This window comes from Sorex araneus, chromosome 1 (assembly GCF_027595985.1).
Source record: "Sorex araneus isolate mSorAra2 chromosome 1, mSorAra2.pri, whole genome shotgun sequence".
Taxonomy (NCBI): domain Eukaryota; kingdom Metazoa; phylum Chordata; class Mammalia; order Eulipotyphla; family Soricidae; genus Sorex; species Sorex araneus.
The window spans coordinates 319,433,554-319,451,031 of record NC_073302.1 but is presented as its reverse complement, the minus strand read 5'-3'; the positions used below and the strand labels follow the sequence as shown (position 1 = coordinate 319,451,031).

General features: G+C 37.0%; 1 protein-coding gene across 34 annotated transcripts in view; it reads left to right on the top strand.

The window, feature by feature from the left end:
- Positions 1–17,478, top strand: part of SORBS2 (sorbin and SH3 domain containing 2) — a 345,528-nt gene that overhangs the window by 128,576 nt on the left and 199,474 nt on the right. For 33 of the 34 annotated variants that reach the window (XM_055123792.1, XM_055123791.1, XM_055123789.1 and 30 more), the window contains exon 1: positions 2,958–3,503. The exons of the other annotated variant lie outside the window; for it this stretch is intronic. The gene's annotated coding sequence lies outside the window, so the exon portion shown is untranslated. Of the gene's footprint in view, positions 1–2,957; positions 3,504–17,478 lie in introns of those variants that run through there. 34 annotated transcript variants of the gene reach the window in all.

Sequence of the window (17,478 nt, the reverse complement as noted above, 5' to 3'; positions counted from 1 at the left end):
CCTAAGCTTTATAATACTCCGTACTATTCTGTAAACTAGACTTTGCTAGGATTCTTCCTTCTTTACTATACCACGGACTGAGTTCCTCCTTAGATTGTCAACCAGTTGTATGATTAGGGTAGACTGTGTTGCTTTTCAACTACGTTCTTGGTGAATTTTTACAAGTGAAGGAATAAGATTAAGAAGAATTTCAATGTAAGACACAAGAGATAAGTAGTATATCATTAGGGTACGAAAAACCAATAGGTGTAGAGAAATAACACATTTTCAAGAAAGTATGAAAATTTTCCAGTAATCTCTATCAATCTAGACTTTGTAATGCTGACAATTGCAAAGTAATAATAACCTTAACTCAGTTATAGGAAAATGGAAAAATAGCAAAATAAGCTGGAAATATCATTCCACTAAAGTTCAACAGATACTAGGATTGTGCTATGTTTATTCTAGCCCTTGATAGGTAGGTCAGTAGGTAAATAAAAGGATTTATTGACATGTGTGTAGGATTTTATAGGTGTAAGTATATCTATCTGAAGTTATAGAAACTAAATTCTAATATCTACATGTGTTATACAAATATGTTATAATGCTTTGTTTTGTTGTTTTTGTTGTTGTTTGAACCATTTAAAGGTAAGTTCTATAACAGATGGTAATTTATTCCTATATTTTTCAATATGTGTTATGGACAAGAATTTCCAACAATAATATAATTTGAGGTGCAAGCCATACTACTATCTAACATATAGTCACAGTCATCCCGTTGCTCATCAATTTGCTCAAGCAAGCACCAGTAATGTTTCATTGTGAGACTTATTGTTACTATTTTTGGCATATTGAATACACCACGGGTAGCTTGCCATGCTCTGCCATTCGGGCAGAATACTCTCGGTAGCTTGCCAGACTCTCCGAGAGGGACAGAGGAATCGAACACGGGTCAGTCGAGTGCAAGGCAAATTCCCTACCGGCTGTGCTATTGCTACAGCCCAACATATAGATCATATTCAAATTCACCATAGTCTCAACAAGATGCATTATAAATTTTTTTCCTGCTTTATTACAATTTTTTTTTACAAGCCAGGATCACACATTGCATTCAGGTAGCTCATCTATCATTTCTCAGTCATTCTTTCACTACATTTGCTAATTTTAAAACAAAAGTCATGCTAATTTAGAAATTTACTTTGCCGACAGCATTGTGTGTGAGTGTGTGTGTGTGTGTGAGAGAGAGAGAGAGAGAGAGAGCGAGAGAGAGAGAGAGAGTTTATATGACCTCAGGATTTACTTTAGAAAATCATTCATCATATGTTGGTATAATATATTTCTATTATGCAGTCCAAAATGTTGTCATAAATAGTAAGACTAGATCACAGATCTAGAGGAATCACAGAGAGAGTTCACTGAAAATTCTGCCTGGGATTGCCATCAATGAGATGGTCTATTTGAGCAAGGTGTTCAAAGACAAAGTAGGAGGCTGATTGGGATGAAGGGGAAAGGTTTGCTTGGGGGCTTAGTGGGGAACCTACCTGAGAAGATTTTAGGTTGCAAGTACATTTTCAATGCAAGGAAGCATGAAATGGGATGTAATTCAAGAGTCCTGAAACAGGGGAAGTGAAGAGTAACAGCAGAGTAAGAGGCTAAAGTTGAAGACTAGGGCAAAGTCAGGCAAATCCAAGACAAGGGAAGCTAGCTGGATTGAGAATAGGAGTGAAGACTTAAAGTAAGACACAGGTGAGAACTCTCCCAAGAAGGCACTAGACCACCCATTTTCTTCAGCAGACATGCTTACCTGGAGCTGACTCAAACCTATCAAATGGGAATCTGGTTGGAGAAGAAAGGGAAATGTTCTCCGAATCTGCATCCTTAGGTGTACCAAAGTTGGAGAATTATAACTAGAGTCAGATGTGCTAACCTGGATAGGGAAACACAAGTTGTCCAAAGCACTGCCAAGGGACTATTAACAATTGAAGCTCTGTGTTTACAAAGCCACGATGTGACAAGATGTCACAGAAATTGCTAGAAACAAAAAAATATATGGGTCTTGGAATACAAAATAACTGTTGATACAGTATTAAAAATAAGACTTGGGAATTTGCAATAAGATTAAATATTAATGATGTTAAGAATCTCATGAAATTCCCTAAAAAGCTGAAATATTAAGGAATGGTGAGATGTGATCTTTCTTACTAAGGAAGTTAAACTATTCCTACTTTAGAGATCAAGTTTAGGGCAAAAGACTTTTAATGTGGATGACATTGCTAATGATTTTTAATTACAAATTAATAATAACTGAGTTAAAGAATAATTCCTGCATCAAAAAGCAATGGGAACTTTTAAAATTCTATTTTAAATCGTGCATGCAAAAATGTATATTAAAATGACTCAATAAATAAAATCCATAGGTAATAGTTTATTAAAATACTTTTATTGATGTGGTTGTTACTGTAACCATATGCAATGAGTCACCAAGCTTTGTTTCAATTAAATGACAAGATTATCTTTTAAAAAACAAAAAATAAAACTTACCCATATTTGCCAATCAATCCCCTGTGTGCCCGTTGTATGGCATAAAGGTGGGAACCCGTCTCGACAAGAGTTCCAATTAATATCTCTCAAGTGATTTGCATGTCATTAACCTGGATAGACCCAAATGTATGTATTGAAAGGGGTTTTCCTGACTAATTTGCATTCATGGTCCTGCCTAGGATGACAAAAGTTTCTCATAGAAGCTTAAGACTGAGCACTTGCACTATCGTGAAATATTTAGAAAGGTAATAGACGCTACCCTCCTCAAAAAAATGATGAGTTTGATGAAAAGAAATTAACAAGCTGAGCAGCATGCTGCACATGATCAGCCATGCTCGCTGTCTACGTCTGTCTGTTGGTTGTTGCTATGACTACGAAAAGCCAGTGGAACCCAATGAGCTGGCTGCAGCAGCGCAGAGAGGACCAGCCATTTTACGTATGGAAAACACTGTGGCATATTCTGCGGAGCTTTGCCCTGCAAGGAGCAATTTTCTTAGATCTCTTCTGAGCAGACACAAGTAACGAGCATGTTAGCAGACGATGATTACAGTCCAGCGCGGCTGCAAGCTGCCGCGTGGACAAGCTGTTGACTGCTGTTCCTGGGAGCTGATTTGAGAAAGTGGAATGCAGAGTGATAATGCTGCATATCTGCTATCAGGCAGCAGAAAAGGTTTTGTCTGGGGACGGCAAGCCTTCCCTGCAATATTATCTCAGCAGCTCTCTAGCTGCTTACCCTGAGCAGTGGTGACCCCCAAAGAAGGTGTTATCGTCTGCTAAGCCAGGTCCCAAGCGTGGCGGTTGCCTCTGAGCGGCGGGTCTGAAAAAGCAGGTGTGTGCTCAGATGGGCACTGGGCTGGAACGCAGGCGGACGCTCTCGGGTTTACCTGCTTCCTGTTAACAGATTGTTGGCTCTGAGAGCATCTGCCCGCACACTGGGGCCAGCGGAGAAGGCGGGCTTGGTGTTTCCCTCCTGACGGACAGAGGTAAGCGTTCTTGTCTTTTCTTTCTTTCCTTTTTTCTTTTAATGCATAGTGTAACAACTTAGAGCAGAACTTAATGAAGAGCTTTGTAGTCATTGTGTCATCTGGATTTACCAGGAAACCATGCACTGCATTCACACAGTGTCAACCACAATTGTTTCCGTGCGTTTAGGTTCTAGAAAGGCTTTGGAAAATTATGACTAATCTACTTTGGGGGTTGAGACAAATATTTACCTCTTTAGAAATGTGCGTTTGTCGTGATGGACAGTTCCCATAACCAACCACTTTTCTCCCTTAAAAACAATGGATTCTTCTGAGAACTGATTAAGAGAATGACATGGAAAGCCACAATGCATTGTGAGGCGTTTCCTTTCAAGCCTCAGAGAAAATGTATTTCACACTCCACACACCTCTTGTGTCCATTTAAACGAAGGACTCCCAGGGCTTCACCTAGATCTAAGAGCCTCTGGATTTTGCACTTGCTTATTCTGAACTCCGAGTCTTGGTGCACCGTTTGATTTGGTGTAGGGAAGTTATTATAAAGCAAATAATGTAGGTGCTGGAAGCAGCTCCCGCGTCTGCCCTGCGTCCCCTGCGTGCCGCCTTAGCCCCGAGTACAACACCCCCATTGTGCTCCCCTGGCTCGGAATCCAGGGAAAGAAAGGAAGTGAAATCTCTGCATTGACTTCAGGCACAGCTGTAGTGTGCGGTGGCGAAACTTCTTTTATTGTCCAGTTTTTCTCACAGGCAGATAGTTATCAGAGAGAGGGAAACCCCAAATATCCGAACATTCCCTAAAAAAATGTGCACTTAGATTGCAGCAGTTCACTGTCAGTTACTGTGTGATAAGAGCACGTCGGACTCGGAATTGTGGTAGGAATTGATTATTGAGTTGTTGTGTTTTGTTTTAATTTTTAGTCTCTGAAAAAAAACTGTTACTGTGCATTAAAATTGGTCAAGAAAATAAAAAAACCCGTGGTAAGGAAATAACTAGAAAACTGACATTTTATGCAGCAAAATTTCAGCTGTCCCTAAGTCATTTCTGTGGTTGGTCCTCCAGAAAAATGAGATTGTTTACAATGCCACTGAAAAGTTAACTAAAAAATGATTATGTTGAAAACTTTGAATCAAAATCATTATGACACCACTACAGTGAATTAATGTACCTTGAACTATATACATATATATATAAAAAAACAGTGTCTGAGATCTACTTTTAAGAAACATATTGTTTGCTATATTTCCCTTCAAAATATGGGTAATGTGGGAATCATTTTTAAAATTTTAAGTTAATAACAGAATTTTATGGTTTTGGTTTTGCAGTATACACTTGGTGGTATTACTCCTGGCACTCTGCTCAAAGATCGTTCCTGGGAGTGCTCAGGGAACATAAGCAGTGCCCAGAATCAAATGAGGGCCAAGTACATGCAAGACAAGCCATGAGCCCTGTGCTGTTTCTGCAGCCCCAATAATGTGAATTTTTTAATTTCTACTCATGATCAGGCATTGCCTCTTTCACAGATCCAGCAAGTAGAGCAATGGCAATATGTTCTCAGATAAGAATATTACCCAGTTGGGGAGGGGATAAATTGTGTTTTAAATGTCACCAGTATTCAAGACATAGTAACGCAGACTGAGCACTCAGCCTCGAGAATCATAACTAAGCATTTTGTAATACTAGCACGTGGAAATATAGTTCCTTGTGTGCCCGAGACTTTATATAGGAGAAAATAGGGAAGCTATGGCATTGTACTTATAATTCACTCAAAAGAAAGCTGCATGAACGGACTTAGTTTGGAGTCAAAACTCTCTAAGTAAAAGTATCAGCTCAGAAAAGTGACTATCGCCAGGTTAATCCTGTCAGAGCTTTACCTTGCAAAGAATTAACCAAGTTTTCCTTGGTTGGAGGCATTTAAAAGAACAAGGTATACTGATAGCTAATACCTGCTGGCTGGCTGTGGTCGCTAGTTTTTGTGGGGACATCATTTGGGATGGTAGCCTTACCCGTGGGAAGACCAACACAAGCTCGATATCTGTGTCATTTGTTCCCACATGAATAACCTTTTAAGATGTGTTATGAAAGAACAGCATTCGAAGTCCATTTTTTGCGCAACATTATTATTTGTTCAGCAACTTAAAAAAAAAAGATGCAGAGATATAAGCCCTGTCTTTCCAAACTTTGCTCTTGACTTCTGTCTATATTTAGCACCTTATTTTATAACACTTCCCAATGTGCCTATTAACAATATTACCTACTTTGTAATTTCCCAAACACACCGTGCCAAATTTTTTGCAAAGTCAATCCCCTATAGTTAGATATTTTTTTTTTCTTTCTCTCCCGAACTAACATCAACCTGCCTTCAAATCCCAGCTAGGAAATCTCACTACTCACTTCTTCACTGTCTCCTTTGCTACATCTGAATTTTATGTTTTTAGTTCTGACTAGATCTGACTACTGTGTCATAACGCACTGGTCACTGTTCATAGCTTCTAGAAGCTGACCACAGATATCAGACTGATAACCTTAGACTTAACTATTTTCAAATAAGTTATTACAAAAAATTTTGATCTTTTTCTGTTATCTTTTGCTTATACTGCCTTTTCTTTAAAACAAAAATAAACCAAAATATTTTAAAACTGCAATGAATTTTTAACTTTGTTGATTTAAAGATATCAAGATTATTTTTATACACCTTATGACATACCCAATTTTGCTGAGGAAAATTTTTACAGCATATCAATGTTAAAAATGGTTTAAAAAGCTCAGGATCTAAAAGATGCTGCTTTTTAAATTTGTAACTCATAACATTTTCAAGGGCAAACAAGTATAGTAAGTCTTCTTGTAGACATTCATTCTGAAGTCAGACACATTTAAAATAGTGTTTAAATTGATAATAATTAATAACTTATTATTATAACCAAGATTCTTATGGAATAGTTTTTCTATACTGAAGGCAGAAGAAAGTCATGAATGAAAAGAACAAATACTTTAAATAAAATTTACAACCAGAGGATTTCTTTTAATTAAGGAAAAAAAACAAAACATCGTCTGAAGTATTGTTGTAATCACTAGTTATACTATACTTTCCTACAATTTGAGTTCTTAGATAAGAATGAAAATATTCCTTTAGCATTGCACCTGACACAGACATGTTTGGTTAAAGACATCTCACCTATTTTCTATAGTAATAGACTTTAAACATTACTATTTAAATAATGATAAATTTGTATTCTTTTATATAAAAAGTTTCTTAATGCCCTGATAAAATAACATTGCTTCAAGATATTCATGTTGAGATCAAAAGTTATAATTAAAATCACATGAGTTTCTATACATAATGTATCAAAAACCAGAAATCTTAAAATAGAAAAAGTTTGAAACCAGAAAGCAAATTATTCAAAAGCACCATTTTCACATTATTTCTACAGCACTAAATTTTATAATAAAATAAGGGTCAACTCTTAATTACTATTGTGGCCTTCAAACCAAAACCTAATGTTTCCCAAAGTGGGCAGTACCACCTCACCCAAGGGTGGGGGAGAGCCTGGGACCAGTCAGGGGACAAGAGTAGACTCCTTTGAAATTTGGGGTAGGGTGACACTTTCTGTTCATTGGCATTAAAAAATATATTTCCAGGGAGACAGTGTATAATTTTCTTTTACAAGAAGGGCAGTAGGCCACATAAGTCTGGGAACCTCGTTCTACTAAATCAACATGGTCTTAAGATTACTTAAAAGAAATCTTTAAAACTATAACAAAAGTTGTTTGTTTGTTTGTTTGTTTGTTTTAACTAAACAAAACCAAAATGGCCTACCTTTAAGCAAGTGATGTGATTCGCTTAAATGTTTTTTGGTTTTAACCAAAGCATAGGAAGCCTTCTCAACATGCTTAGGTTGATATTAACAGGACACATAGAGGCCAAAATGGCTGATTCATGTCAAAGTGTTAAAGTATATATACAAGTTTACTACACCCTCCACCACCAAAGTGTGAAGTGGGCTATTTTGTGTATTATCAAGATGCTTTCACAGCTCCTGATTTCCATTTTCTGGGCCAAAGTTAACAAAGGAGAAGAGATTAGATAACAACTTTGACTCGTTCTCATGCTGTGTCATCTGTCAGTTTGGGCACTTTCAGAAACAAGTACACTTAATAATTGCAGTATAAGTGTGATATCCTGTGGGGATAAGTAACTTAAAATAAATTGCTCTCTCAATATCTAGTTTGGAACATTTACATAGCATAGCATTACTGGTTTCAGATAAAAAAACATTTCAATCACTTAGCTGTCCCAGAACTGTGTGATTAGACCATGTCATTGATATGCACTGTAGCACTGTCATCCCGTTGCTTATCAATTTGGTCGAGTGGGCACCAGTAACGTCTCCATTGTGAGACTTGTTACTGTTTTTGGCATATCGAATATGCCACAGGTAGCTTGCCAGGCTTTGCCATGCTGGCGGAATACTCTTGGTAGCTTGCCAGGCTCTCTGAGAGGGACAGAGGAATCAAACCGGGTCAGCCGCATACAAGGCAAACGCCCTACCTGCTGTGACCTGTGTTCTCGCTCCAGCCCATCGTTGATATACCTGGAACATAGATATAAACCTGATTAGGAAAAGGGAAGTCAGGAAAGCTTCAGCAGCAGTGACCCAAGGACTGGAAGAGATACAGGTTGTTTGGGTAGAACAAAAAGCACCTGAGGAAAAACCTCAATTTTCTTTAAAATAGCTACAACACTGGAACCACTTAGCAGAGTTCTCTATACTAAACTAGTGATAAACTAGCTAACATATTGGTTTGAGAAAACACTGCTTGAATTCAGAGGGGGAGACATGATCATTTATAAATTTTCCTATTTTTAAAAAAATCAAACAACCTAGGGAAAGAGTAAACATTTTTTTAGAAAAATACTATTATTTTTAAAAATGGAAATACACAATTTCCTGGTGAGAACCACTGTATTTTGACAATTATATAAAGCAAGAATATAACCAGAAATGTAAAGTTTAAATGAAACTCACTAATCACATAGTGAATATTTCAGATAGCAAAAATACTGATGGCTATTCTTAACATTCTTAAGACCTCTGCTTATTATCACAACTAATCTAGCAATAGGAGCAACTCTAAAGAGTTAAGTTTTCTCCCTTTTTATGGATGAAAGAAATTTTTTACTTTAAGGCTATAGTTAACAAAGAACTCAAGGCTATATTTAAGACTTTAAGACAGATAAAGGTATCAATCTAAGAGATCTTTTCAAGCTAAGAACAGTAAGATATAGAAGACTTTAACAGGTCAAAGTTTCTGCTTCTGTTTAAACTCAGGAAAACAATAAAACCCTCTTATGATTAGCTTTTGATAAATTACAGGAGGTTATTTCATTTCATTTAGAGCAAAATGTGTTATGAACAATATAATGTAAATAATAATAAATTATTATTGTTTACTGTTAGATAACATTGGGTCCTTGCTCCTCCCACAGGGAGCTAAGATTTATTGAATACTCCCACAACAGTGCTCCTGAGGCACACCCAATTCCATCAGGCACTCAATTCTATATTGCTTTTCTTTTTCCTTCATGTCCTTTGCATGGTTTAACAAGGTGCTTTTTTATATAGACAGCAAGACAATTGATGCTATGATATATATATATATACATATATATATTTCTTTGATTTGGAGTAATATGTTTCAAGTGTGCATGATTTAAAAGTCAGTGAGCAAATACTTCATTAAGTTAACGACCAAAAGTTTACCTATTAACTTTTGATGAAGTATCTGTGACTTAAAAGTATTAGAAGAACTTTAAGAATATTTTAAATGGAATTTTCCAGAATTATGTTATGTGATTTTAAATTATCTTTAAATAGGGATAAACAATACATTTAATTGCTTGTTCTTATTAAATATTCTCTTTATACATATAAAGATAATTCCAGTATCTTAATTCACTCAATGTTCCTTTTGATAACGTTTAGATTTTGTTAGTCATTTCAGACCAAAGCAAACTCCATGCAGTCAGAGTCTTTCATTTCTGTTTTTACCCCATCACCTTCTCCTAGGTATGAACAAGGACAAATGAGGAATGGCCTGAATAAGTTGTTGTATCAAATGTCAACAACTAAAATTCACCCCAAAGAGTTAGGATCAAAATAATATAAACTGCATGTGTTTCCATTTAACATTATCATGCAAAGGTTAATTCAATCGTGCATCCATCAATATTGTTTTGCTACGGATTTTTTATAAATATACTTTTTTGAGTTTTTTGTTTGGGTTTGGGCTGAGTTTTGGGGCCATACCAGCCATTTCTCCTAGTTCTGCACCCTGGAATCACTCCTGGAAGGCTTGAAGGATTCCGGGGCTCAAACCTAGGTCAGCCATGTGCCAAGCAAGAGGTGCCCTAGGTGCCGTGCTATCACTCCAGGCCCCTAGGTATGCTTTTTGTGCAAACTACTATCAGAACAACATTCTCTAGTCATCAGACTGTCTCAGCAAAAGGAGTCAGACACAACCAAAAATTATGTGACTCATGTATGCCAGTATAGACTTTTCTCCCTGAATATAATCTACTAATTTAATTGTATGTGAGCTATCTCTGCAATCAAGAGAATGACTATAATGTGGGGAAAGATAGTGTCTCCTATGCCAGAAAAACTCTTACTTGTTTATTGAAAATTGTTATCTTTCAGGAAAAAAAATTATGACAATAATTCATGTGACCTTTGGCACTGATTTAACTAGAAATATGGCTTTTTGTGATATGTAATATGAAAACTAATTATATACCTGACTTTCCTTCTGCCATTTATTTAACTTTATTAGACAAGTGTAATTGATTTATGTTATATTTAACATTATTTAGTGTAACTTAATATTATTAAGTGTAATTGATTTATGTTATATTTAATATTATTCTTAAGTTTAAAACTTTTTCTTCTGAAGAGCACAAAGTATACTAAATCAATTTTTAGATTTATTGGCAACAGAGAGGAATTCCATCAGCCTTGTTCTATAAATAGAAGCAAATAACAATCAAAGCCATAAATAATCTAGTTTGAAAATCTCCTTCCCTATGGCCCTTTGTTAGTTTGGGGCCATCCACCAAAAAGTTTATTTGAATTCAGTGGAAATTAGAAAAAGTATTGATGTGAACATAAATATTTTGATTTCCTACCAAAAACAAATCATTTTCAAGAAATCTGTACTCTATTTAGGGCTCTCAGAATGTGGTCGATTTTTATCTGGCTACCAGAAAAGAATGGCCCCTTCTTGACTGATATTGAGGAATGCCATTTTCTAAAAGGTTATATGATTAATCGATCTTAGTTCTTTGGGAAAAAATAAAATCAGAATTTTATCTGGTATGTATAATGGCAGGTGACAAATTACATAAAACTGTTATCAAACTATATATGCTCAAAAAACACAGCACAAGACAGATGAGTTCCTATTTGTCAACTAAATGATAATACTTGTTAGTCACATTTTATCACCAATGGTCTTGACCACACTCTGACAATTTTTCTAACTCTCCTCTCTTCCAGACTTCTTCGGATTATTATTTCAATTGTTGGTGTGTTAATATAAGTTAGCCAGTCATATATTTTTCTTTTCTCTGGCAGTAAAAGAAAGTTCAGATAGGGGAAGTAGAGAATTAGAAATATGCTTAGGTATAGTACAATTTAAGGAAATATCAGACTAAATAAAGCTATTGTAATTTTAATTGACTATTAAAAATAATGTTGACTTTTCATATTGCTCATTTTCTTATTGTCTTTATTGTATGTGTCAAATACCTACTCTATATTTATGGTGAGAGAAGAGATACTAAGAATGAGCCAGATTTCTATTAAAATTGTTTTCTATTTGAAGAAAGAAAAACAAAGGGAATACAAGTTTCTATAATTGAAGGTTAAAATAATAAAATTATATAAAAGAGATGTAATCAGTGAATTGTCTTTTTCTTCAAAATTTATGCACAGAAGTAGCTTTTAAACAATGTAAATGTAGAAACTCTGAAGTATTATGAGAGAAATTTTAAGAACATCCTGATAATTAGTTTAGGAAGGAAAATTTTATAAAAGATCAGAGAAGACAACTTAGAGAAATGGTACTTGAATTAGATTTTGACTATGATGGAATTTTGATAATATTTTGGAAAAATGCATTTTATAGGCATTAAGAATTATCTTACTCAAGTATTTAGAACCCACTGACTGCATAAATTGCTCATCTGCACAACCACCCTCTGAGGTATATATGATTATCAACTATTTACATGGAACACAAAGAAGAAATTGGGGCTCAATAGATGGCTTGCCAGATTTTATTTTATGAATTGCTGACTTGAGGAAGCATTTAATTCTAGTACAGAGGAAAAGCTATATCAACATATTAAGAATAGATTAAATATACATTTTTGCCTTCCACCAGGGATTGGGGGTTGGGGGTCTCAGTTGTATGTGATCAAGGCTTACTCCCAGCTATGCTCTCAGGGATCACTCCTGGTAGTTCTTAGGAAACCACAGGCAGTGCCAGAGATAAAACCTGGTTGGCCACATGCAACGCAAGTGGCTTACCCCCTGTACTATCTCTTCATCCCCCAATAAGAAGTATATTTTAAAGGTGTAGAAATAAAAGGCCCACTGGAAAGTAAATGAAGAATTTTCCCTCTGGGACAGACAAAAGGAAAGTAGAGAGAGGGAGAGAAAATTTGTGTGTGATTGTAAAAAGCTTAGTCTATTTATAGCCTTGGGGAAAATCTACAAAAGGAGGGAAGGAAGTTGATGGATAAAATAAGACTGCTTTAGGAGCAAGATGCCAAAGAAAGCAGCAAAAAGAGAAGAAACTCAAGGACACAAGACTCTAAGAGAGAGGGAGACCTTGGGTGAACGAGAGGGAACTGAGTAATTGAAGTCAATTGTGAGCTAGGAGGAATGTTAAAGAAGCTTCCAAGGGACAGTCTTCTCATGCCAAAATATAGGGAAGGTCCAGGCATGCATGTGAAATGCAGTAGGGGAGTGAAACCCTCAGCAGCTTTGGCTTGTCCATAGTGGTCCAACCTAACTCTCCAAAGATGAAGCAAAGTCTCTGGAACTAGACTCGGGAATGACGGTGTAACATGAAGAGGACTATAGCACATGCTCTCCACCTTGAGGCCCTGCCTCTAAATGTCCACTGCTTTGGCAGATGGAAGTAAGATTTCTCTGGCTAAATCTTTTTTGGTAATAAGTGAAATGTCTTTACAGGCTGGGGGAGGGACTGAAGTGGAGGCAGGGGGTGGATAGTGTTTCCAAGTATAGATTTTGAACTACTACATTGTGGAGTGGAAGGCCAAAGTACAAAACTTCTCCACAACGTGGGTTTCCTCATCTGAGATGAGCATAATACATGCATTTGGTAGTGTACATAGCATGTCTGACATAGAGAAGCTTCCATAAACTCCAACCACTGCTATACTGCTATTGTTTCTAGTTCACAAATTAGAAGATTATTGGAAGAGTCTCTAAATTCCTGCACTACTTTGCTCTGAGTCTTCTCGAGTCTTCTCATGTCATACATACTGAGATTTAAAGGGCACTATTATTGCTGCTCTTCAACGAGAATCTAATTACTTCTACTATAGGAGTAAAATAGAAGACAGTGGATTGCAGAGACTCTATAATGCTCATGCAGCTGCTCATCAATTTATGGTGCTGAAAGTAAGAAATTCAAGGGAATTTGGTAACTGGGTAGGTGGTGATGCTTTTAACTATAATGGGAATGAAGAACTTTCCTGGCTGATTTTTAATATGGAGAAGATATTTAGGTACGTAGTTCATAATACTTTTGTTGGCTTCAATGCCTAATGTACAACTGGAAATACTTTTCTCGCTGTTAGAGATAAAGGCAAAATCTGGAGCAAGGTAGGACTTCAGTAATGCCAAGTTGAAGATAAGCATAAGCATGGATTGATGGCAATATGTTACTTAAGAATATTTTGAATCAATTAATGTATTATTCACTGTCACTGTCATCCCATTGCTCATCGATTTGTTCGAGCGGGCGCCAGTAATGTCTCTCATTGTGAGACTAATTGTTACTGTTTTTGGCATATCGAATACACCAGGAGTAGCTTGCCAGGCTCTGCCATGTGGGCAGGATACTCTCGGTAGCTTGCCGGGCTCTCCTAGAGGGGCGGAAGAATCGAACTCGGGTCAGCCGCGTGAAAGGCGAACGCCCTACTGCTGTGCTATCGCTATTATTACCTCATTTAATTGTTATCTCTATGAAAATCTTTTTGTCTAATTATAGCCTGTTTCATTAATAGAAGATTATAATGATGTGGTCTTTTTTAGCCACTCTGCAGAAAAGGAATGACATTTGTTATTATTTAGTTTTGGATTTGGAGGTCACTGTCATTGGTCTGCAGAGGCTACTCATGTCTCTGTCCCAGAAAGTAGCTTCTGGAGGTGCTCAGAGAACCATATGTGTATGTAGTACCAGGGATTAAATTGAGATCAGCTACATACCAGGCAAGTGCTGTATGCTCTGTGCTGTCTCTCCAGTTGAATATGTGAGGTCTCCTCCCAACTTTGTGCTTGAGGGATGATAAAGTGCTGGGGATTGAACCCAGGTCAGCTGCATTTAGCCCCAGTACTATCTCTCTGGCAATATCCACATTTTAAAATTTTATATCTATTTTTTCCTTTTTCATCCTTTAAATATGTTTGCTAAGTACCTTTGTGTAAAAATGTTTAAACAACCTTCAGCAGTTTTCACCATTTATCTCAGAGACAAATTTTAAAAGCAAATAATAAATTTTTATTTAAAAACACACTGGATCTGAATGCTTTAACCGTAATTATAGAAAAAAACATGAAAATTAACACTCATTATTAAAGTTGATATGTTAGGCCACCTTTAGTTACTAAATGGAATTTGGTATTGAGCAAAAGTTCTTTATAGCCTATCAGTTTAATTTTCCTGAGAAAAAAGGTAATAAGGATTAAAAAGATAAACTATGTCAAGGAGTTTGATGAGAATGTAATGAATTCTGTATATCAAGTATATAGAGTAAGACCCAGCATGCAGAAAATGCTCAAGAAATATTAGCAAGTACTCTCATTATTTTTCTATAGAGGCATTGAATACAGAGACAAGGTCTGTGCACCTCTGTTTCTTCAGGCTCTGTGGATTCATTGGTGATTAGGAGAGTTTTGCCTCTTGAGGATTGATGAGTCTTTGGGGACGAGGGAGGGAAGCTAATGATCACACAGCATCACGGGTAAGTCAGGCGAGTAAGCATTCAGAGAGACAAGAGAGTGAACCATCTGCCTGGGTAATTTCAGGTGTTTGTGAGCGAGAAGGAGAGAATGCCTTGTGCCAACAAATGAGGCAAGAAAAAAAAAAACATGGACATATAGGCATCTGCCTCAAGGGCCAGCAATGTGGGAGAGAACCAGGCAAGTGTAGAACTAGTTGCAAAGAGTACACAGCCACGTGTACTTGGGTCCATTTCCAAAACTAATTTCTAAATCAGTGTTTGGAACAGGGCACTTGGCCTCTTTTGACCTCTCTCTCAGTACCTATAGAGCAGAGATAATAGCACTCCCCTCTGAGGCTTATCATTAGAATTAAATGAGAGTATTGTCAATGATTGGTCTATACGAATCATGAGTTCCAGGCCCTCAGAAACCCAGAATAGCTCTTTTCACCTGCTATTTTGATTACTGAAGTCAGAGAGCCGCATCTTGCTCAGTAGTTTGGTTTGATTCTTTGGAAATAAGAACCACCAGTGTTTCCTGAAGTGGGGGAGAGTAAGCTTCATGTTCCCCTTTGTTTTTTGGACATACTTTTATAAAACCATACAAAAACTAAACATATTGTATATATAACCTATAACAGGATACCAAACTAAGCAAAATAAGGAATGGTTGTGAGAGACAGTTTTATTCACAAGAGAAAAACCAGGGCCTAAAAGTCATGGGTCCAGGAGGAAAGAGGAACAGATTTCCTCAGTCAAGACTTCCTGCGTGAAGTCGCTGTTCAGAGGGATGCTTCTAACGCAGAGCCAGCTAAGCAGTGGTAGAAAGAGGTGGCCTCTGGTTCATTTCATACAGAAACAGAAAATATCTGTCAGCACTGAACACACAGAATATATGGCTTTGGTTTGGTTTGGCTTTTTATTTGTTTGGTTAGTTCGGTTTTTTGCTTGTTTGTTTTTGTTTGGGGGCCACATCCAGCAATGCTCAGGAATCACTCCTGGCAGCACTCAGGAGATCAAATCCAGCTCAGCTGCATGCCAGGCAAATGCCCTATCCACTGTAGAATGCTTCTACCCCCAGTGTACATTAATAGTGGTTGATTCTTCCTTCTCTTTAACTTACAGAGGCATACAAAACCATTTGTTTTCAGAAAGAAAGTGTTTATGTCAAAATATGGTTGCCTCACATTTCTTTTTCTTTTCTTTTTTATTTCCTTAAGTGACCAATGGCAGGCCCATGAGATTCATTTCTTGCCTATGATGCTTTCCCCTACAACTTCTAGATCCTTCTCAGTGCAGGATTCCAAAAGGCTGTCCTGCTTGTTCTAAATTCTGCTAAAATACCTTTGTTTTCACCAAGGCAGTATAAGTCATTTTCTTCTTTGTAAATCATGGCTGTTTTTTTAATAGGTGATTCTAATTCAGTGAGATAGGGCATGAATAAGATGGTCAAAATGCACAAAATCTGTTTTGCTTATGGAGAAGCTACAAATGAGGAAATGTTGGGGACCTAGAGAATTAATGAACATTTGCCTTGGAATGTGCTGAGGCCTGACCTAGGACAGAATGAGCTAATGCACCTCGACTTTAAGAATGTATTGCAAGGATTGACAGGACCTGCATTTGGTTGGAATGCAGGATTCCAAATATGGAAAGAAAGGTGTGAGACTTGTTGTTACTGTTTTTGGCATATCGAATATGCCACGGGTAGCTTGCCAGGCTCTGCTGTGTGGGTGAGATACTCTCGGTAACTTGCTGAACTCTCCCCAAGAGGGGCAGAAGAATCGAACCTGGGTTGGCCACATGCAAGGCGAATGCCCTACCCACTGCGCTATCACTCCAGCCCAGGAGTGAACCCAGAACACAGCCTCATGTAGTCCCAAAACCAAAATAAAAGAGTTCTTACCCAGCAGAAAAAAAATAGTTGATTAAAAAAAAATCTTTCCCACTTTTGATGTATTCCAAGTAATCTTCTAGAATGTATTTGGTATTAAACTGTCAAAAATATTTTGAAAATAAATATCTAACTGAAGTAAAGGAATGTTTAATGTTTGTGTTAAATGTTTATGCAAGAATGAATTAGTGAAAATGATTTTCTTTAAAGTTAATACTTGGTGTCTTCTGGTACCATGCTTATAGACTTGTTTGTGTGTGTGGAGCGTGGGGGTGGTCCTCTTGGTGTGGCTCTGGGCAGTGCTGGGATCACACTGAGCTATGGAGATGGAGCTCAAAAAGAACTCCTGATCTCTTACATGCAAGATGGTTTTCTACTACTGAGCCTTATCCTTGAGCCCCCATGGGCATGGCTGAGAAGGATCAGAATTAATTATTTTTTTTATATCCACCTCTGACTTTCTCTATCTCTTTTGGCTGAAAGTCTCTTTCATCTGATATTAATGTAGCTGTTTGTCTTTTTAGGCTTTTCATTAGCTTGGTGTGCCAGTTTCCATCCCCATAAGTGTGTGTTAATAGCTTAAGTGAATTTCTTAGAGATGGCATATGATTGGGTTCTGCATTTTAGTCCAGCTGGCCGCTCTTTTTCTTTTGGTCAGTAAATTCTTTCTTCTAGCATTAAGAGTGATACTAACACATTTGAGAGCTTACTATTGCTATTATGGTTTCATGCTCTGGTTCTATTTACTAATCTGCTCAATTTTCATAGGACTTCTATTTTTTTAAGTTTATGTAGGAGTACTCCCTCTAATCTTTCTTATAAGGGATGTCCA